Genomic DNA, 22699 nt, shown 5'->3' with positions numbered 1-22699 from the left:
ATAGACAAGATCCCCAGAAGTAAATTGGTATGAACAGGCCCCTAGGCCCTAATCGGATCCATTGCTTTGGTTTCCAGGCATCTTTCCTCAGAGGCCTGGATTCCAATATGAGCATATGGCTGTTTCTTGAGGCACCCATCAGAACAAATCTCATCTCCACATAGGAAACTTTCACATTCGAGCTGTGTCAAAGCCTCTGTTTGTAGAAACCTTCATTGCCCTGGTGCCACCGCCCCATTCCAGGGTCTCCATGGACAAAAACCCACATTAGGACCCGTCCGCAGGAGAGTCCATTTCAACTCAGCCCCCTCGGTTGATCCCCCAGATCCAGCAGATCTAACCTGTCTTGTCGCTAGGACACAATTTGAATGAGAGGCAGGCTGTCCACCCATCCATCCTTAGAACCCTGCTTGGAATCATTCTGCATGGAAAGTCCGGGAGCCAAACATCAGGTCTCAATGGTCCTGCAGAAGAATCTTTGCGGATTGAAGCATCTCACAACTCCAATCTTAGAAAAGAATCCATGGCCTAGTGATTCCCCCCCCCCTTCATGAAGGGGCCATCAGGGACAGGAACTCCAACCTGAGCGATTGTCTGATCCTTGCTCTGACTTCAGATGCACGTGATCTTGATTCAGCTCTGCAGACTCCTCCTTCTGTGCCCTAGCCCATAAACCTAAGCCTAGCTTGTGTTTTCAGACTTCCGTCCTCTCACTCCTGGCCCATAAGCCTTCCATTTTGGCAAATCCATAACTACAATGCAGCACTCTGCCTGCCCTCCAGAAGAAAAATATTGCCATCTAGGGCTACCCAGATACCCCAAAAAGGATCAACCTGCAAGCCATTTGACTGTACCCCAATTCTACAGGCTGTCCTGGACACTAATGATTTTTCTGACGCAGCCTGTTTCTGGACCTCCTGCCCCACACCCAGACAGCTGGCCTCACACTGAGCGCATCGCACCAGCCATGGCCTTAGGGCGTCATCTATTCCCAACCTCGGTTTTCGGGCTTCATAACTTAGACTTTATCTCCAATCACTGCCCAGGGTTGAACACGATGCAGAAATCAGATCTCCATCCCCATGGCAAGAGACCTTGTGATCAGCATGTTGTCCAACCTTCAGTGTAGTGGAAACCAGTGTGGCCCATCAGGCCCAGCCCATGATTGAGGGCCGTGTTGTTCACAAACATGCATTGTGACCCTCAGTGTGAGCCCAGTCCTCAAGTAAGGCCTCTCAGTGGATGGACTGAGAGACGGCATATTGGGCTTGCCATGCCCCTAGGCCCCAATTTTAATTATAGGTTGGGTTGTCCATTCACCCCTCCCCTGGGCTCTGCTTTGGACTCCCTCTTTTGGTGGGACACCTGAGTTAACAAAACTGAAAGGACTCTTCCCATAACACAAACTGAAACGAAACAATTGGGATCGGACCAAATCCACAGAGAGGATGATTCGTCCATGGCCCATGAGGCCTCCCTGACATTCCACAGCCATCGTTGACACAAAATCCAGAGACACAAGCCTGAATAAGCGTCTCACACTTGCTCTTTATTCATATCCTGAAGAGTTCTCCTCATGGTCTGTAGATCGCACCTGCCATACCTATGACCCCAAACCTAAGCCGAGTTTGTGTTTTCAGACTTCTGTCCCCACAGTCCTGGCTCACACACCCTCCGGGCTGGGGAAACTGGAGCCACACATCAGGACTGTGCCTTCCCACTCCATGGGAATTCTGCCAATTCCATTGTCCACAATAATACACATTAGGAGAAACCTCCAAATTCCCTGAGGCCATCCCAATAGTATAAGGCCTCCCAGGACAGACAAGGGCTGTGTGACACCAGCTGAGCATCTACCTCCACTCATACCGTAGATGGATGTCCCCAAGGAAGAAGATTGAACCGGACAGCCCTCTAGGCCCTAATCGGATCCGTTGCTATCCCTAACAGGATACCGGTTTCCAGGTATCTCTCCTCAGAGGCCTGGTTTCCATTATCAGCATATGGGGGTTTCCTGAGGCACCAGTCATAACAAATCTCGTCTCCACATGGGTAACTTGTCCTTTGGAGATGTCTCAAAACCTCCAGTTAAGAGAAGCCTTCAGGGCCCGTGTGCCACCGCCCCATACCAAGGTCTCCATGGACACAAACTCACATTAGGATCCATCCGCAGTAGAGTTCATTTCAGTTCAGCCCCCTCGGTTGCTCCCCCAGAGCCAGCATATCAAACCTGTCTATTCACTAGGAGACAATTGGAATGCGAGGGCATTGCCCAGGCATCCATCCTTAGATCCCTGCTCTGGCGTCATTCTGTATGGGATGTCCTGGAGCAATGCAACAGGTCTCAATTGTAGATCAGAAGGAAATCTTGTGGTTTGGAGCATCTCACAACTCCCATCGTGGGTAACCTCCTTGGTCTCGAGATGCTGCCCCCTTCATGAAGGGGCCATAATGGACAGAAACTCCTAGACCGAGCCTAGGTCTGAACCTCGCCCTGACTTCAGATGCACGAACTCTTGATTCAGATCTGCAGAGGGTGCCTGCTGTGCCCTCTCCCAGAAACCTATGCCTAATATGTGTCTCAGATCTCCGCTCTCACACTCCTCTCCCACAAGGCATCCAGTTTGGAGATTCTGGAGCCACAATGCAGCTCTCTGCTTGCCCTCCAGAAGAAAATCTTTGCCCTTGGGCTACCTAGAAACGACAAATGAAGATCAACCAGCACGACACTCGACTGTACCCCAATTATACACTCTATCCTGGGCACTAATGCCCTGTCTGACACAACCTGAGCCTGTACCTCCTGACCAACCCCCAGAAAGCTGACTCCACACTGAGCACATTGGATCCGACATGGCCTTAGGTCATCATCTCTTCCCAACCTCCATCTTCAGACTTCACAATCTTGACGTTATATCCAATCACTGCCTAAGGGTGAATGAAATGCAGAAATCAGAACTACTACTTCCCCATAGCAAGAATACATGTGGTTGGCATGTTGTCCAACATTCAGTGTAGGAGAAACCAGCATGCACCACGAGTCCCTGCCCATGCTTGAGTGCCACAAGCGTATAAACACACATTGTGACCCTCAGTATGAGTTCTATCCTCAAGGAAGGCCTCCAAGTGGCTGTACCATTAGAAGGCATATTGGGCTTGCCATGCCCCTAGGCCCCAATTTTTAACCAGATTACTGGTTGTTCAGTTGCCCCTTCCCCAGGGCTCTGCTCTGGAATCCCTCTTTTGATGGAACATCTGAGGTAACAAAACTGAAAGGACTCCTCCCATACCAAAGACTGACCAAAACAACTGGGATCAGGCCAAATCCAAGGAGAAGTCTCATCCATGGGCCATGAGGCCTCCCCGACATTCCACGGCCATCACTGACACAAAATTCAGAGACAAAAGTCTGAATAAGCGCCTCACACTCGCTCTTTCTTCATATCCCAAAGAGTTCTCCTCATGGCAATGTGAACACCTGGAGGGCTACTCGTCAGGAATAGTAATTCGGGTGACTCGAAGGCAGAAGCTAGGTTTTTATATCTGGATTGTGTGTCCGGGGTGGCCTTGGAATGCAGCTGTGGTCTCATAAGTCCATGGGAGATTTTTCTTCTCTAAGGATACTGGCGGCTGCCAATAGTTTGATAGCTTTTTGGGATGGGAAAAGTGCTATTTTCGATCATGGGGTGCCCCAAAATAGAGATCGAGAGACGGGCTCTGGATATGGGCGCCTAGAAAATCCCACCAAGGGTTATGATTTGGGCCTATGGGCATACCAGGCCTGCAATGCGGGATCCTGGTGGTGCAAATGAGAGGGCTTGTTTGAAAGCATGCTCAGGCTGAGCATCACAATGCCTGTTTGTGCCCAGGGTGGCTCTGAGGAGTGAGCGTGGTCGCATTGCCCATGTGCTGGCTCCCACCCGAGAGATGGACACCCATTCCAATGGCCAGGTTTCCAGCCATGGGGAAGGAGTAATTATCTATTGTGCTTCAGGTTCTCCCATTGGCAGGGATTCCAGCAAAGGTCTGGGGACAGATGCATGAATACCAAGGATTGGTAGAGATGACAGATTTGGGCCATGGCTGTTCTCATATGCAGGATACGGGCCCTGCTCTCTGGGTGGCTGACACGAGAACTGGGCTCAGGCTCTGTCAGACACAGCACTAGTGGCCAGAGAAGCATATAAATCGGGGTTCTCTCGAGGGCTGAGCAGATTGATCCTCATGTGGGGTTTCTGGGAAGACTCACAAAGCACTTCATTCTATGGGGCAGGCAGAATGCTGCCTTGTGGCTCCAGAATTCCCTATCAAGAGGACTTGGGGAAAAGCAAGGTGAGAATGCAATGGTAAAAAGCAGGTAAGCTTAAATTGAGTGCCAAGCGGAAGTCAGTTCCAATGTTCAGCAGCTTATATGAGATATCCAGTACCTGAGTAAGGGCAGATGTCAGATGTTTGCTCACAGTGGAGTTTGTGTCTATGATGACCGACAAATGGAGGGGTGGCTTCAAGAGGCCATGGAGTATTACCCACGCTTAGGATTGTGAGATGCACCAAACAACAAGGTTTCCTTCAGATGGACAGGAGGAGTCTGTTTTGTTTCCATCAGGGTCCCCCATGTGGAAAGTTTGGGTAGCAGAGCCCTCCCGCATGGATGACTGGAAAGCACACGTCCAAAGACCATTGCAGCTGAGGAACATGACAGGTTCGTTTTGGTGGTTCTGGGGCCAAGTACCAAGGCCTTGAGTTGACTTGGAATTTCTTGCAGAGGTGTCCCAATACTGGTTTGTTACAAGGGAGGTCTTATAATGTACTGGTTGCTAAGGAGCCACGAAGGATACTTCTACCCTGAGGGTTTGGCACAGGTCGATGTGCACAGTTTCCTTCCTGGGAAAGATGTTCTGTTTTGTGGCTCAGGGTACATATGTTGTATCCTAACTTGGTATTCAAGAACAGGCTTCTGAAGACAGATGCTTGAAACCTAATCTAGGGTTTCAATGATGTACTAGGTGGTAGTTGAGGTTCAGTTTTCTGACTAAGGTCCATTGACTTGGGTGTCTGTCTGGATATAGGTGATCAGGGTGCTTCAGACTGTGCATTTGAATCCAGAGCCACTTCCAATATTGGGGTGGGCACAGGAACCTTGCAGGTTTCTCCTAATCTGGAGGGTTTGGGCAACTGTGATGGGCACAGTTTCCTTGGGGATGACAGGCCCAGTCTTGTGGTAAGGTTCCAGAGACCTCATCGTGGAGGACATGAGAGCCATGGTACTGGGAGGGAAGTCTGCAAACACAAATTTGGTTTAGGGATAGTGGCGAGGTGATCACAGGTCCAATGCATAGACCTGGAGGGCAGCACATCAGGAACTGTAATTAGGGTGACTGGAAGCTGGTAGCACAGGCTTTTCTCTTTAGATTTTGTGTCCAGGATGGGCTCGGAATGTAGGTGTGGTCTCATGGTTCAATGGGATACTTTTCCTCTCTAAGGATCCTGGTGGCTCTCCATAGATTGGTGGCTTTTTTGGAAGAAAAGAGTGCTCTTTTCCATCTTAGGGGTGCCCCAAAAAAGGGATTCCAGAGATGGGGTCTGAGTCTGGGAGCCTGGAAATTCCCACCAAGTGTTAGGACTTGGGCCTTGGGGCGTTCCAGGCCTGCAATGCAGGATCCTAGAGGTGTTGAGAGGGCTTTTTTGAAAGCCAAGGGCTTGTTTGAATGCTCAGGCTGAGCGTCACCATGCCTGTTTGTGCCCAGGCCGGCCCTCAGGAGAGGGCGTGTCTCATTGGCCATACAGCGGGCTCCCACTTTGAGGTTGGATACCCATCACAACAGCCAGGCTTCCTGCCATGGAAAGAGGAGTTCTCCATTGTGCTTCAGGTACCCCCATTGGCAGGGTTTCCAGCAAAGGTCTGGGGAAAGGTGCCTGAATACCAAGGATGAGTAGATATGACGGACTTGGGCCATGGCCGGACTCACATGCTGGTAACGGGGCCCACTCTCTTGGTGTCTGACACTATGTCAGGGCTCATGCTCTGTCAGACACAGCACTAGTGGCCAGGGAAGTCTATAAAGTGGGCTTCCCTTGAGGGCTGAGCATATTTATCCTCATGTGGGGTTTCTGGGAAGAACCACCAGGCACCTCTTCTTTTTATAGGGAAGGCAGAATGCTGTGTTGTGGCTCCAGAATTCCGTATCATGAGGCCTTGGGGACTAGTAGGTTGACAATGGATTTGTAAACACAAGATATGGTTCAATTCAGTCCCAAGTAGAAAGCAGTTCCAATGTGCAGTGGCTTATTCGAGATATCCAGCAGCCGAGTAAGGGCAGATGTCAGATCTTTGCTCACCCTGAATTTGTATCTATGATGACTGACAAATGGAGGGTGGCACCAAGAGGCCATGGAGGATTTCCCACGCCAAATCTTGTGAGATGCTCGAACAGCAAGGTTTCCTTCTACAGGACAGTTGGAGTCTGGTTTGTTTGCTCCACGGTCCCCCATGTGGAAAGTATATGTAGCAGAGCCCTCCCACTTGGATGCCTGGAAAGCACAACTCCATTGACATTTGCAGCTTAGTAACATGACAGGTTCTTTCCGGTGGATATGGGACGAAGTACCCAGGCCTTGAGTTGACAGGAATCTCTTGCAGTTTGGTCACAATGCTGGTTTGTTATGAGGGAGATCTTAGAATGTGCTGGTGGCTAATGTGCCATGCAGGATTCTCATACATGGAGGGTTTGGCACAGTTCAAAGAGCAAGGTTTCCTTCCTGGGACAGGAGATGTTCTGTTCTGTGGCCCAGGGACAACGTGATGTATCCTAACTTGGTATTCCAGAACAGGCCCCTGATCACAGATGCCTAAAATCCTAATCTAGGGTTCCAATACAGTCCTATGGTCATGTCAGGTTCAATCTTCTGACTCAGGACCATTGACTTGGCTGTCTGCTTGGATGTAGGTGATCAGGGTGTTTCAGACTGTGCATTTGCATCCAGAGTGGGCACCAATATTGGGGTTGGCTCAGGGGTCTTTCAGGTTTCTCCTGATATGGAAGGTTTGGGCAACTGTGATGGGCACAGTTTCCTTGGTGATAGCAGCACAGTGCTGTAGTGTGGTTCCAGAGACCCCATCCTGTTCGGCATGTGATCCATGGTTTTTGGAAAGAAATCTGAAAACACAAATTCAGGGTAGGGTTAGTGGCATGGTGGTTGCAGGCCTAATGCGTAGACCTGGAAGGCAGCTCATCAGGAACTGCAGTAGGGGTGACGGGAAGGCGGTAGCATGGACTTTTCAATCAGGATCATGTGCTCGGGATGGCCTCGGAATGCAGGTGTGTTTTCATAGGTCCATGGGACACTTTTCCTCTCGAAGGATACTGGCGGCTCCCCATAGTTTGATGGCATTTTCGGGGAAGGGAATAATGCACTTTTCCATCTTAGGGGTGCCCCAAAACAGGTATTCCAGAGATGGGCCCTGGGTCTGGGCGCCCAGAAAAACCAACCAATTGTTACAATTTGGGCCTAGGGGTGTAACGGAACTGCAATGCAGGATCCTGGTGATGTAACTGAGAGAGCTTGTTTGAAAGCATGAAGAAAGGCCTGGTGAGTCTGCCCAGAAACTCCCCATGAAGATCAATCTACCGAGCCCTCGAGGGAACCCGGATTTATACTTTACCCTGGCTACCAGTGCTGTGTCTGACAGTGCCTGAGCCCTGATGTCGTGTAAGCTACTCAGAGTGCAGGGTTCATATCAAGCATGTGAGACCACCCATGGCCCAGGGCCGTATCTCTACCCATCTTGGTATTCATGCAACTGCCCCAGACCTTTGCTGAAATCCCTACCAATGGGTGAACCTGAAGCACAATAGAGAACTCCTCGTTCCATATGGCAGGAATCCTGACTGTTGGGATAGGTGTCAAACCCTCAGAATGGGAACCAGCTGCATGGCCAAAGAGACCACGCCCACTCCTGAGGGCAGGCATTGTGACCCTCAGTCTGTGCATGCTTTCAAACAAACTCTCAGTTGCAACTCCAGGATCCAGCATTGCATGACTGGTATGCACCTAGGCCCAAATCCTAACACTTGGTGGGATTTTCCATGCGCCCTTTCCCAGAGTCTGTCACTGGAATCCCTGTTTTGGGACACCTCTCAGATGGAAAACAGCACTCTTTGCTTCCCTTATAAAGCATCCAAACTATTTGGAGCTGCCGGGATCATTCAGAGAAAAAATTTCCCATGGACCCATGAGACAACACCTGCATTCCGAGGCCATCGTGGATACAAAATCCAGATACAATAGCCTGTGCTACTGCCTTTGAGTCACCTGATTTACAGTTCCTGACGTGCTTCCCTACAGGTCTATGCATTGGGCCTGCGATCACCTCACCACTAACTCTAACCCAAGTTTTTGTTTGCAGACTTCTCTCCCCAAACCATGGCTCACATGCCCTTCAAGATGGGGTCTCTAGAGTCACACCACAGGACTGTGTCTGCCATCCCCAAAGAAACTGTGCCCATCACAGTTGCCCAAACCCTCCAGATTAGGATAAACCTGCAAGGCCCCTTAGCCCACCCCAATATTGGAGGCTGCTCTGGATGCAAATGCGCAATCTGAAACATCCCGATCACCTGCATCCAGTCAGAAACAAGAGTCAATGGTCCTGAGTCAGAAGATTGAACCTGAGATTCTCCTAGAACCTCATTCGAACCCTAGATAAGGTTTTCAGGCTTCTGTCCTCAGAGGCCTGATCTGGATTAACAACTTGTGATACAACATATGGTTGCTGAGCCCCACAACAGAACATCTCCTGCCCCAGATGGAATCCGGGTTCTTCGACCTGTGTCAAATCCTCAGGCTAGATGAAGTCTGCACGGCCCCTTAACCAGCAGCACATTCTAAGATCTCCCTGGTAACAAACCAACATTTTGACCCATCTTCATGAGGTTCCACGTCCAATCTAGTCCTTGGTTCTTTGCCCAGAGCCATCAGAATGAACCTGCCATGCTCCTCCGCTGCAATGGTCAATGGAGTTGTGCTTTACAGGCATCCATGCAGGAGAGCTATGCTATCCAATCTTTCCACATGGGGAAACATAGAGCAAACAAACCAGACTTCCCCTGCCCGGTAGAAGGAAACCTTGCTGTTTGGAACATCTCACAAGCCCCAGCTTGGGAAATCCTCCATGGCCCCTTGACCCCACCCCTCCATTTTTCAGTCTTCATAGACACAAACTCCACCATGAGCAAATATCTGACATCCGCCCCTACTCAAGTGCTGGATATTCAATTCAACCGCTGCACACTGGAAGTGCCTTTCGCTTGACATTGAATTTAACCATAGCTTGGGTTTACAATTCCATCCTCAGCCTCCTGGTCCACAATCCCTATTGATAGGGAATTCTGGAGCCACAACACAGCATTCTGCTTTCCCAATAGAAAGAAAAAGGCTCTGGTGAGTCTGTCCAGAAACTCCACATGACGATCAATCTGCTCAGTGCTCAAGGGAACCCCTAGACTGACCTGCACACTAGAGTTGTGTCTGACAGAGCCTGAGCAAAGAACTTGTGTCAACCACCCAGAGATTGGTGCCCATATCCAGCATGTGAGGCCGACCATGGCCCAAGTCCGTCACATATACCATCCTTGGTATTCAGGCATCTGTCCCTAGACCTTTGCTGTAATCCCTTCCAATGGGGGAACCTGAAGCATAATAGAGAACTCCTCCTTCCCCATGATAGGAATCCTGACTGTTGGTATGAGTGTCCAACCTTAAAGTGGGCGCTGGCTGCATGGCCAACGAGATTATGCCCACTCGTGTGCCGCCCTGGGCACAAGCAGGCAATGTGAACCTCAGCCTGAGCATGCTTTTAAACAAGCCCTCTCAGCTGACCCAAAAGTATCCCACATTGCAGGCCAGGTATGCCCCTTGGCCCAAATCCTAACACTTAGTTGGATTATCCAGGGGACCAGACACCGAGCCAGTCTCTGGAATTCCCTATTTTGCGGAATGTTCAAGATGGAAAACAGCACTCTTCCCTTCCCCTAAAAAGCCACCAAACTATTGGGAGCCACCAGGTAACTTAGAGAGGAAAAATCTCCATGGACCCATTAGACCACACCTGCATTCTGTGGCCATCCTGGACACACAATGCAGTTACAAAAGACTGTGCTACCCCCTTCAAGTCATCTAATTAACAGTTCCTGGTGAGTTGCTTTCCAAGTCTATGCATTGGGCCTGCGATCATTTCGACACTAACCCTAACTCGAGTTTGTGTTTGCAGACTTCACTCCCAAAACCATGGCTCATATGCTCTCCAGATTGTGGTATCTGGAGCCACACCTAAGGACTATGCCTGCCTTCCTCAAGGAAACTGTGCCTGTCACTGTTGCCCAAAATCTCAAGATTAGGAGAAACCTGCAATGAACCTGAGCCCACCACAATATTAGAGGCCACTCTGGACTCAAATTCGCAGTCTGAAAAACCCTGATCACCTCCATCCCGGCAGACACCCAAGTCAATGATCCTGAATCAGAAGATTGAACCTGACATGCCCCAAGGATTTCATTGGAACACTAGATTAGGTTTTCAGTTATCTGTCCACAGAGGCCTATTCAGGAATACCAACTTATGATACAACATGTGGTCCATGAGCCACAGAACAGAACATCTCCTGTGTAAGGGTGGGGCAGACTGAGTGGAGTCATCCAATCAGTAAGCCGTATGTATATCCACTGGGAAAATTGGAATTCAATTGGCCACCTGTGTAGGGGCGGGGCTTAACCACCCCCATAAAGGTTACTCTGCCAGGCTGTCAAAGGGGGGGGCTGCTGCAGGAGAGCAGCAGCTGCTGCAGGAGGGATGGAGTCGGTGGAGAGCGGTGAAGTCCGCGGAGAGCGGTGAAGTCGGCGGAGAGCGGTGAAGTCGGCAGAGAGCGGTGAAGCGGTGCGGAGAGCGGTGGAAGTCGGCGGAGAGCAGGGGAGTCAATGGTGAATAGAAGAGCTGTAACAGCTCTTGTAAGAGCTACAACCGTGTTTGCAGCCTCCAGCCTCCGGCGGCGGCCCCGAGCGCCGCCGCCTGCAGCCTCCAGCCTCCGGCGGCGGCCCCGAGCGCCGCCGCCTGCAGCCTCCAGCCTCCGGCGGCGACCCCGAGCGCCGCCGCCTGCTGCCTCCAGCCTCCGGCGGCGGCCCCGAGCGCCGCCGCCTGCTGCCTCCAGCCTCCGGCGGCGGCCCCGAGCGCTGCGGCCTGCAGCTTCCAGCTTCCGGCGGTCTAGCCTCCAGCGGCGGCCCTGAGCGCCACCGCCTGCAGCCTCCAGCCTCCGGCGGCGGCCCCGAGCGCCACCGCCTGCAGCCTCCAGCCTCCAGCGGCGGCCCCGAGCGCCACCGCCTGCAGCTTCCAGCCTCCGGTGGCGGCCCCGAGCCGCCGCCTGCAGCCTCCAGCCTCCCGCGGCCCCGAGCGCCGCCGCCTCCAGCCTCCAGCCTCCGGCGGCGGCCCAGCAGTCCAGTTGTCAGCGGTCCCTCGACGCCTGCGGTCCTGAGACATCTGCGGTCCAGTTGTCAGTGGTCCCTCGACGCCTGCGGTCCTGATGCCTACAGACCCTAGATGCCAGCAGTCGGTCCTGACACCTGCAGCCCCTAGATGCCAGTGGTCTGGAGGCTTAAGCAGCCCTGAGATGCCAACAGCCCCTAGACACCAGCAGCCTCGCTGCAAAATGCCTCGCCACCCTGAACCACAAGTGGTCTTGTCCGCAGTGGTGGCTTCCTCCGGGTGGAAGCCTGGTCAGAGTAGCATCGTGGGGAGCAGAGTCTGTGTCATCTGGGTTGTCCTCCTTGTCATTGTTGCTTCTTCGTCATTGGGAGTGGCCTAATCCAGGAAATGGTCTTGTCCAGAACAGCCTCTTCTTGGGAGCGGCCTTGTCCGGGGAGCAACTTCATTGAGCAGTGGCCTTGTCTTGGGAGTGGCCTCTTCTTGGGAACGGCTCCAATCATGGAGCGGCCTCATCTGCGGAGCAGCAGCGTCATCTAGAGCGGCCTCGTCCAGAGTGGCCTTCTTGGAAGTGACCTTGTTGGGTTCATCGTCACCGCCTTTTCGTAAGAGGTAGCTCTGACTGGTTGTTTGATTCCTGATGCTTGGCGCGAAATAAAGTTTTGCTTGACCTTCGCTTTGTATCAGTCTCGTTCCTTTGATCACGGACCCTAACATCCTGGACCCAGAAGGAAGCCGTGCTCGTGGACCTGTGTCAAACCCTCAGGGTAGTTGAATCCTACATGGCCCCTTAGCAACCAGCACATTCTATGATCTCCATGGTAACAAACCAGCATTGTGACCCATCTTCATGAGACTACATGTCAACTCAAGGCCTTGATACTTCGCTCCAGAGCCACCAGAACGAACCTGCCATGTTCCTCAGCTGCAATGGTCAATGGAGGTGTGCTTTCTAGACATCCATGTGGGAGTGCTCTGCTACACAAACTTTCCACATGGAGAAACCTGAGCAAACAAACCAGACTCCTCCTGTCCGGTAGAAAGAAACATTGATATTTGGAGCATCTCACAAGCCCCAGGGTGGGAAATCCTCCATAGCTTCTTGACACCACCCCTCCATTTGTCGGTCATCATAGACACAAACTCCAGCCTGAGCAAACATCTGACATCCGCCCATACTCAGGTGCTGATATTGGAATCAGCTGCTGCACACTGGAACTGCCTTTCGATTGGCTCTGAATTTAACTGTAGCATCGGATTACAAATCCATCCTCACCTTACTTGTCTGCAAGCCCTCTTTATAGGGAATTCTGGAGCCACAACGCAGCATTCTGCCTTCCCCATAGAAAGAAGAAGGACCTGGTGAGTTTTCCCAGAAACTGCACATGAGGATCTATCCACTCGGCCCATGAGGGAACCCTGATTTATAGTTTTCCCTGGCCACTAGTGCTGTGGCTGACAGAGCCTGAGCCCTGACCTCGTACCAGCCACCCATGGGCGGAGCCCATATCCAGCATGTGAGACTGGCGATGACTCATGTCTGTCATCTCTACCCATCCATGGTATTCAGGCATCTGTCCCCTTGACCTTTGCTAAAATCCCTACCAATGGGGTAACCTGAAGCAAATTAGAGAACTCCTCCTTCCCTATGACAGGAATCCTGGCTTTGGAATGGGTGTCCAACCCTCAGAATGGGATCCAGCTGCATGGACAATGTGACCACACCCACTCCTGAGGGCTGCCTGGGAAGAAGCAGGCATTGTGACCCTCAACGTGAGCATGCATTCAAATAAATGCTCTCAGTTGCACCTCCAGGACTTTCATTGCAGGCTTTGTATTCCCCTACGCCCAAATCCTAACCCTTGGTAGGATTTTCCATGTGCCCAGACCCAAAGCCTGTCTCTGGAATCCCTGTCCTGGAGCACCCCTAAGATGGAAAACAACACCCTTCCTTTCCCTGAGAAAGCCACCAAACCATTGGGACCCGCCAGGATCCTTGAAAAGAAAAATCTACCATAGAACCATGAGACTACACCTGTATTCCAAAGCCATCCTGGCAATTCAATCCAGATACAATAGCCTGTGCTACCGCCTTTGAGTCACCTGATTTACAGTTCCTTACTTGCTGCCCTCCAGGTCTGTGCATTGGGCCTGTGATCACCATGCCGCTATCCCTAACCTGAGCTTGTGTTTGCAGACTTCTCTCCCAAAACCATGGCTCACATGCCCTCCAGGATGGGGTCTCTGGAGCCACATAAAAAAAACTGTGCCTGACATCCCCAAGGAAACTGTGCCTGTCACAGTTGCCCCAAACCTCCAGTTAAGGAGATAACTGCAAGGACCATGAGCCCACCACAATATTGGATGCCACTGTGGACGCAAATGCACAGTCTGAAATACCCTGTTCACCTCCATCCTGGCAGACCCCAGAATCAATGGTCCTGTATAAGAACATTGAACCTGATATGCCCCGAGGACTTCATTGGAACCCTAGATTAGGTTTTCAGGCATCTGTCATCAGATGCCTGTTCTGGAATACCAACTTATGATACAACATAATGTCCCTGAGCCAAACAACAGAACATCTCCTGTCCCCAGATGGAATCTGGGCTCTTGGACCTTTGTCAAATCCTCAGGGTAGATGAATCTTGCATGTCCCCTTAGCCACCAGCAATTCTTAGATCTCTCTGGTAACAAACCAGCATTGTGACCTATTTTCTTGAGATTCCATGTCCAATCCAGTCCTTGGTACTTCGGCTCAGAGCCACCAGAATGAACCTGCCTTGTTCATCAGCAGCATTGGTCAGTGGAGGTGTGCTTTCTAGGCATCCATGTGGGAGAGCTATGCTACCAATTCTTTCCACATGTGGCACCCTGGAGCAAACAAACCAGACTGCCCCTGTCCAGAAGAAGGAAACCTTGCTGTTTGGAGCATCTCACAAGACCCAGCCTGGGAAATCCTCCATGGCCTCTTGGTGCCACCCCTCCATTTGTGGGTCATCATAGACACAAACTCCAGCATGAGGAAATATCTGACATCCACCCTTACTCAGGTGCTGAATATTGGATTCAACCGCTGCACACTGGAAGTGCCTGTCACTTGATAAAGAATGTAACCATAGCTTGGGTTTACAATTCCATCCTCAGACTCCTGGTCTTCAAGCCCTTTTGATAAGGAATTCTGGAACCACAACGCAGCATTCTGCCTTCCCCACAGAAACAAGAGGGGCCTGGTAAGTCTGCCCAGAAACCCTACATGAGGATCAATCTGCTCAGCACTTGAGGGAACCCCGATTTATAGGCTTCCCTGGACACTAGTGCTGTTTCTGACAGATCCTGAGCCAAGAACTAATGTCAACCACCCAGAGATCGGTGCCCATATCCACGATTTGAGACTGGCCATGGCCCATGTCCATCATCTCTACCCATGCTTGGTATTCAGGCATCTGTCCCCCTACCTTTGCAGGAATCCCTGCTAATGGGGGAACCTGAAGCACAATAGATAACTCCTCTTTCCCCATGGCAGGATTCTTGCTGTTGGGATGGGTGTCCAACCCTCGAACTGGGAGCCAGCTGCATGGGCAAGTAGGCAACGCCCACTCATGAGGGCCACCCTGGGCACAAGCAGACTTTGTGACCCTCAGCCTGAACATGATTTCAAACAAGCCCTCTCAGTTTCACCTCCAGGATCCCACATGAGGCCTGGAAAGCCACTAGGCCCAAATCCTAACACTTAGTAGGATTTTCCCGTGGTCCAGACCCAGAGCCCGTCTCTGGAATCCCTATTTTGGGGTACCCCTATCATGGAAAACAGCACTCTTCCCTTCCCCGAGAAAGACAACACTATTGGGAGCCGCCAGGATCCCTGCATGAACCCAGGCCCTAATGCCTTATACTTTTACTGCAGTGGGGGTGGTTAGGATAATAGTAAATGGTTCCTTCCAGCGAGGCTCCAAGTTCCCCACTTGATAGTGACATATCCAAATCAAGTCCCTGGGATGTGGTTTCACCACTGTCTCTGTCCCAGTGTGGGCAGTTTGGATTCCTTCATTTTAAGACAGACTGTAATGCCTGCAGTGACTGGAGTATAGACTGATCAGTCATTTCTGCTAGAGCAACCTCCTTTAGCCTAGGACAGAGCAAGGGGGGTCCTCCCAAATATTATTTCAAATGCGGTCACCTTGTTTCAATAGGGTGTACATTGCGCCCTGAGGAGAGCAAAAGGAAGGAGATCCATCCATCCACCTCCAGATTCCAGAATTAACTTTGTCAAGGTCTCTTCGAGAGACTGGTTCATTATCTCTCCTTTCCCAGAGCTCTGGGGCCAGTAGGCACACTGTAGTTTCCAGTTACTGCCCATGGTCTTGACCATCTCTAGTGCCTTGCTGAATGCAATCAGCTTCGCTTATCCGCCGAGGTCCTATGTGGCAGGGCTGTCATCCAGAGTCCCTGATCAGAAGAAACCATCACAGGCCCTGCATACCTCTTTCCACTGACCATGTTACTACTCCCTTCTGTGAACAGAGTCATTTCCACATCCAGGAGGGCAATGTCTCTGAGATCCGGCCTTATTTCCGTGACTTGGGTTAGGACATTCCCGCAGTCGTGTGGATGATCAGCCAGCACCTCTGGTAGCAACATGGCTGGATTTAGTACCACCGGGGGCTGGAAGATCACATTTTTTTTCATCAGGAGGAGGGCCTGGTACCCCGTCACTTGGGCATTTGTTATCCACCAGTCTGGTGGAGTCCAGAGAAGGCCCTCAATAACGTGGGTGGTGGTCAATATGAGATTTTGACCCAGAGTCAATTTGCTTGCATCATTGACCAGTAGGGCCATGGCAGCAATTATTCAGAAGCAAGGTGGGGGGACCCAGCTTCTACTGGATCTAGTTTCTTGCTAAGATAGGCCACTGGCCTTCACCAAGGCCCCAGAGTCTGAGTCAAAACTCTTTTAGTCAGCCCTGCCTTTCCATCCACATACAAGTGGAAGGGCTTGGTAACATCTGGGATGACCAATGCTGGGGCACATAGTAAGTCCCTTAGTAATTCACGAAATGCTCCTTCTGCCTCAGCTGTCCACACTCTACCATAGTGAGTCCTCCCTTAGCCAGTTAGTAGAGATGTTGTGCCATCTCCGTGAAGGTGGCATCCACAGCCTGCAGTATCCCACCGTCCCAAGAAACTCCCTCTTGGAGATCAAAGCGAAAGCACCCGGTATTCCCAGGCAGTCTTCCATCCAAGTACTAACCAGGCCCGACCCTGCTTACCTTCCGAGATCAGATGAGATCGGGCGCGTATAGGATGGTATGGTCGTAGACAATCATAGGGTTCTTACCCGATATTCTCAGATAAGTGTATGTAACACCCTGTGTAACATGGAACTGTCCTCCCCTTGCTAGAGAAAGCCTAACTTTCTCATACCCTACTGTTACCTTAGTCTTCCCAGGTTTGGTTAGCTCTCATATTTCTCTCGTTCACAATTACGTTGACCCCCGGCCCTCTTGGGCTACTGATGCCTTGTGGTCATACCCATTCTGTACAAGGAGGGGGTAGTGGAAGGTTTCTAAGTGCTTGGAAGAGAATGATGTTTCAGACATATGGACATGTCCTTCAAAGATGCAGAGGTTGCAGAGAGCCAGCATATTCAGGAATGTGTCAGCAGGTGCACGTGTATCAATCGGGACATGTCCCTGGCAGCCTCCAATGGCCAAGATTTGAAGCCTCGACTCCTGAGCTCCTCCCATGGGCCCTTGTGTGACCCATCAAGTGAAGACATCAGAGAAGAGGGACCGGCAGCTCATGGAGCTTCAGAGAGTTTTCTTCCCCTTGGAAGATGGCTTCCTAGACTCAAAGTGGACCTTCAGACTCTCGTTTTTCTAGGTCTGAAAGCCAACACAGAGGTGCTGAGAAGAGTCCAAATTCATTGCACAGAATCTCCCCTGTTCCATCTCCCAGATTCTGGGTGGAGGAGCCCAGAGAGAACAGCTGTGGTCTGCTCTGCCATCAGAGCAGGGCTGTCCCTGGATGCTGTCCTGCTCGCGTCCCTCGCAGGAACTTAGGAGTGTCTTAGCTAAGGTCTGTCCGTATAAACCCTGGGCCAGGATACTTCGTGGAGTAGATGACATTTATGCCATATGATGCCCCGCGAGATTCAGTGTGCAGTCCACTCAGACTCCATAGAAGAAGCGGTGGATCCATAGAGATACATTCACATAGTTAGGCACTCTTCAGATTCAAACTTTTACATATCTCCTATTTTTTACATACAGAGTTGCTTTGCTCATTTCCATCAGTCTTAATTACACTTAACAGAATTTGGTACTCTTAGAAATACCTGAACCTCTACTGAAGACTAAATATAAACCAATTGTGAGTTGTTACAACAGAATTCTTTACATGGCAAATTTATCAATCAGTTAAGCACAGAACGTGTTCACCAGCAGATTTAAGAAGTACAAACCCAGTTCCAGCAACCAGCGCCCTAGCACTTCATCCCATTTGGTTTAGATCTAGATGTCCAACAAATTTAACTCCATTTGTCATTCAAGCAACCCTTCACAGTTTCAGGTTACCAAAGACTTTGGAAGCCACTTTAATAGTTACTCATTAAAACCTTGAAACAGAGAGTTAACCATCAGCCCAGCCATCCCTTCGCCAACAGACCTCATGTTCCACCTGGGTCCATTCCACTTCAGATGCCATGCTTTCCATGCCAGCAAGGGGGAGGGGCTAGGCAGTCCACGTCCAGCCAGAGAAGGCAAGGAATTCCCTGAAACAAAAGAGGTTTCAGCAGCTGATTGGGAATATTCCTTAAAGTCTCTGTCTTGAGGTGGGTTCATCCCACAGTGCCAGTTCTGCTTACAAAAAAGTGGCCCACTAGGCACTCATATTCCACGCCTGGCTGCAATGAGCATCAGCATTGGACATCTCAACCCGACATTTGACTAACTCCAGTTGGCTCGTTATAGCCCTTAACACGAAATGAGTGATGGAGAAGCCCCACATCTATTATGAGGAATGGAGAGATGAAAGCCAGCGTACCCTTACTCTCTGCTTGCCACATTCCTTCAACCATAACAAACAACACAATAGACAACAAAAAGACAAAAACAAACAAACAATCAACCACAACGCCAGCGGCCCGCATCCAGAGCCTGCTGCTATGGGGCACTTTCTTGGTCCCCTGCAAACACAACAAACCACACAATAGACAACAAAAGAACCAGACAAAGACAACTGCAGACCCAGCGATTCTTACCCAGAACTTGCCACTGGTGGGGGCTATCTTTATCCCCCAACCGCCTAAGGGAACTCGAACTCCTCAACTGTGTAAGGGGAGGCAGGGGACACGTACCCCCCGACTGTCTAGGGGGGCTCGAACCCCCCGACCGCCCAGGGGGACTCGAACCCCCCAACCACCCAGGGGGATTCGAACCCCCCGACCGCGCAGGGGGACTCGAACCCCCTCAACTGGTGGGGGACTCCTACCCCCCGACTGTCCAGGGGACTCGAACCCCCTGATCATCCAGGGGGACTCGAACCCCCTCAACTGGCGGGGGCTCTCGTAACCCCCGACTATCCAGGGGACTCCAATCCCCTGACTGCCCAGGGGGACTCGAAGCCCCTGCTGGTCTATCAGCAGAGGGATGGGGCATCCCCGCATCCACTCCAACCCTGGGGAGCATGGCTGCGTCCAGCTTCTCCCTGGTGGACTATACCCTGGAGCTCCAACCAGACAGACAGAGAGGATCCCAATACCTCAGATCCCAATACCTGCGATCCCAATACCTGCAATCCCCAATACCTCAGATCCCAATACCTCCGGAGGCTTTTCCTAAAAATTCCGATGCTGGCTCAGGTCTCGTCATTTGATCCCGGATGAGCCCCCAAATGTTAGGCCCATTATCAAAGGAACGAGACTGAAAGAAAGAGAAGGTCAAGCAAAGCTTTATTTCGCGCCAAGCATTAAGAATCAAACTGACCAGTCAGGGCTGGCTCTTATGAAAAGGCGACGACGATGATCCCAACAAGGTCACTCCCAAGAAGGCCGCTCCAGACGAGGCTGCTCTGCAGATGAGGCCACTCCATGATCGAAGCCGCTCCCAAGAAGAGGCCACTCAAGACAAGGCCACTTCCAGGATGAGGCCGCTGCTCGATGAGGTTGCTCCCTGGACAAGGCTGCTCCCAAGAAGAGGCCATTCTGGACAAGACCGATTCCCAGATTAGGACGCTCCCGAAGATGAAGAGGCAACGATGACAGTGACGATGACAAGGAGGACAACCTGGATGACACAGAGTCTGCTCCCCACAATGCCACTCTGACAAGGCTGCCACCCAGAGGAGGCCACCACTGCGGACAAGGCCGCTCGTGGCTCAGGGTGGCAAGGCATTTTGTGGCAAGGATGCTGGCAGCTAGGGGCCCTTTACATCTCAGGTCTGCTGGCATCTTGGAACCACTGGCGTCCAGGGGCTGCAGGCATCGGGACTGCTGACTGCTGGACCACTGGACCGCTGGTGTCTCGGGACCGCTGGCATCTAGGGGATGCAGGCATCTTGACCTCTGACCACTGGACCACTGGACCGCTGGACAGCTGATGTCTCGGGACCGCTAGCGTCTAGGGACTGCAGGCGTCAAGACAGCTGACCGCTGGATTGCTGGTGTCTCCGACCGCTGGTGGCATGGGCCCGCTGGCAGTGCAACTGCCGGAGGCTGCAGCTCAGGACTTCTGAAGGCGGGGCCACAGGCGGCTCGGGGCCCCCAGAGGCGGGGCCACCGGAGGCTGGGCCGCAGGCGGCTGGAGGAGGCAGGCCGCGGCTCCGGGCCGCGGAGGTGGTTCGAAGCTGAAGGCTGCTCGGGGCTGTCAGAGGCTCTGGGCCGCTGGAGGTGGAACCACTGGCGGCTTGAAGCTGCTGGCGGCTTGAAGGTGCAGGCGGCTCGGCGGGGCCAGAGGCAGGAGTGCAGGGGGCTGGAGGCTGCAGGCAGCTGAAGACTGCCAGCAGTGGGACCGCCGGCCGTGGGACTGCTAGCGATGATTACAGCTCTTACAAGAGCTGTTACAGCTCTTTGGCTCCTCCGACTCTTCCTTCTGCTCCCACCACAGCTCTCCTGCTCCCCTGACAGCCTCGCACACCAACCTTTATGGGGTTGGTTGAGCCCCGCCCCTACACAGGTGGCGAATCGGATCTAAATTAACCGTAGTGGATTTACGCACACCCCACCAATTGGATGTCTCCACCCAGCCTGCCCCGCCCCTACATCCAGAGTCCACAAGCAAGTTCCTCTGGGATGGGCAGGACCTTACAGCATCCAGGGCTGGAACATTTGCCCTGACCAAGGTGTTTTGTGCATTTCCATAGGGAACCTCTTCTGGGGTGGCTCCAGAGTCCCCAGTCTGGAGCTCTTGCATTTCAGTATTCAAGGGAGGGAATTCAGATAACCCAAGCTCATTTTCTGGTTAGATTGATGGGCATAGATCCCCTATCTGCTGATGCTGAGGTGAGCTCTCCAGACTCTGACGTTAGAGCGAGTGTCAGGCATTCACACAGAACAGAATAGAATTTGTGTCCACTAGGGCTGCAGAATGTGTGCATGTTCTCCTGGGATCTTGGAGGTATCTCCTGCTGGGGGATTTGCACAGCTCCAAATAGTATGATTTCATTCTTTGTGAGAGGTGGAGTCTTGTAGTATGGCTCAGGAGTCCCCCGTGTGGAGTGTTTCAAGAGCAGAAACACCAAAGTAGGGTTAGGATTAGGGCCTACTGGAATGCCAGTTCTTATCTGCTGGCTCTGGGGCCAGCTATCCTGGTGGCTGATTGGAGGGCAGGACTTAGGTTGTGTCAGACTGCGTATTAGTGTCCAGGTTGGAGAACGAACATGGGGCGGCATCGGGGGCGATGCACTTTTGCCATAATTGAGGGGTTTCGTGCAGCTTCATAGGGCACGATTTCTTTCTGGAGGGCACAGAGAGCCCTGTGGGATGGCTCTGGAGTCCACAGTCTGGATTCCTTGCATTCCTTAATTCAGGGAATAGAATTCTGTAAGCCCAAGCTCAGCTTATGTTTAAGGTATAGGGCATGGATATCCTATCTGCAGATGCTGAGGCGAGTTCTCCAGTTTTTGAAGTTGGGGCAAGTGTCAGCATTCGCACAGAACAGACTAGAATTTGTGTCCACTAAGGCTGCAGAATTTGTGCATGTCCTCCTGGGGCCATGGAGGAATCTCCGGCTCGGGGATTTGTGCAGCTCCAAATAGTATGATTTCATTCTTGGTGAGAGGTGAGGTCCTGTTTTATGGCTCAGACATCCTCCTTGTGGAGGGATTCAAGTGGAGGACTCTGTGTTTGGATGCCTGAAACCCCAATCTAGGGTTAGGATTTGGGCCAAGAGGCATAGCAGTTCCCATCTGATGCCTCTGGTGCCAACTTTTCCGGTGGCAGGTTGGAGGACAGTATTCAGGTTGTGTCAGACAGGGTGGAGAACGAAAGTGGGGGGCTTTGGGAGCCTTGCACCTTTGCCCTGATTTAGGCAGCTCTATCGGGCATGGTTTACTTTTGGAGGGATACAAATGGCAAGGTTTCCTTCTGTAGGACAGAGGTGATCGCTTTGATGCCCCAAGGGTCCCCCATACAAAAAGATCCCAGAGCAGGGCTCTACATATGGATGTCTGGACTCCTCACGTCATGTTCCCATTGGTGCCTGGGAACAAGACAGATTCTATCTGCTAGTTCTGGTGTGAGCTACACAGGAGGCTGAATGGAAATGGAGTCTCATGTTGATGGGTCATAATGCGGGTTTGTGTCCAGGGAGACCTTGGAATGTGGCCATGGCTCAGGGACCATGCAGGATTCTCCATTCCTGACGATTGGACACAGCTCCAAAGAGCAAGGTTCTCTTCTGGGACCAGGACGTGTTCTGTTCTGGGCCTCTGGGAACACCATGTTGGTTTTCGAGACCAGGCCCCTGAGGACAGATGCCTTCAAACCTAAGTTAGGCTTCAGATTAGGGCATAGGGGCATGCCAGGTTCAATCTTCTATCTCTGGGTCCACGATCTGGGTGTCTACCTGGATGTTGATGCCTAGGGTGTGTAAGACTGTGCATTTGTGTTCAGGGTGCCCTATGACATTGGGGTGGCCTCAGGACCCTTGCAGATGTCTCCTAATCCATAGAGTTTGGACAACTGTAAAGGACACAGTTTCCTTTGGCGGGGAGGCACAGTCCTGCACTGT

The 22699-nt window shown here is 51.7% G+C and overlaps 1 pseudogene; it reads right to left on the bottom strand.

Annotated features, from left to right (window-relative positions):
• Positions 1-16673: 16673 nt before the first annotated feature.
• Positions 16674-16792, bottom strand: LOC122914649 (annotated as a pseudogene).
• Between the last annotated feature and the right edge of the window lie 5907 nt (positions 16793-22699).

This window comes from Neovison vison, chromosome 7, assembly GCF_020171115.1.
Source record: "Neovison vison isolate M4711 chromosome 7, ASM_NN_V1, whole genome shotgun sequence".
In the NCBI taxonomy this organism is placed as follows: Eukaryota; Metazoa; Chordata; class Mammalia; order Carnivora; family Mustelidae; genus Neogale; species Neogale vison.
The sequence above is the reverse complement of the archived record's forward strand: the minus strand, read 5'-3'. Positions and strand labels throughout refer to the sequence as shown.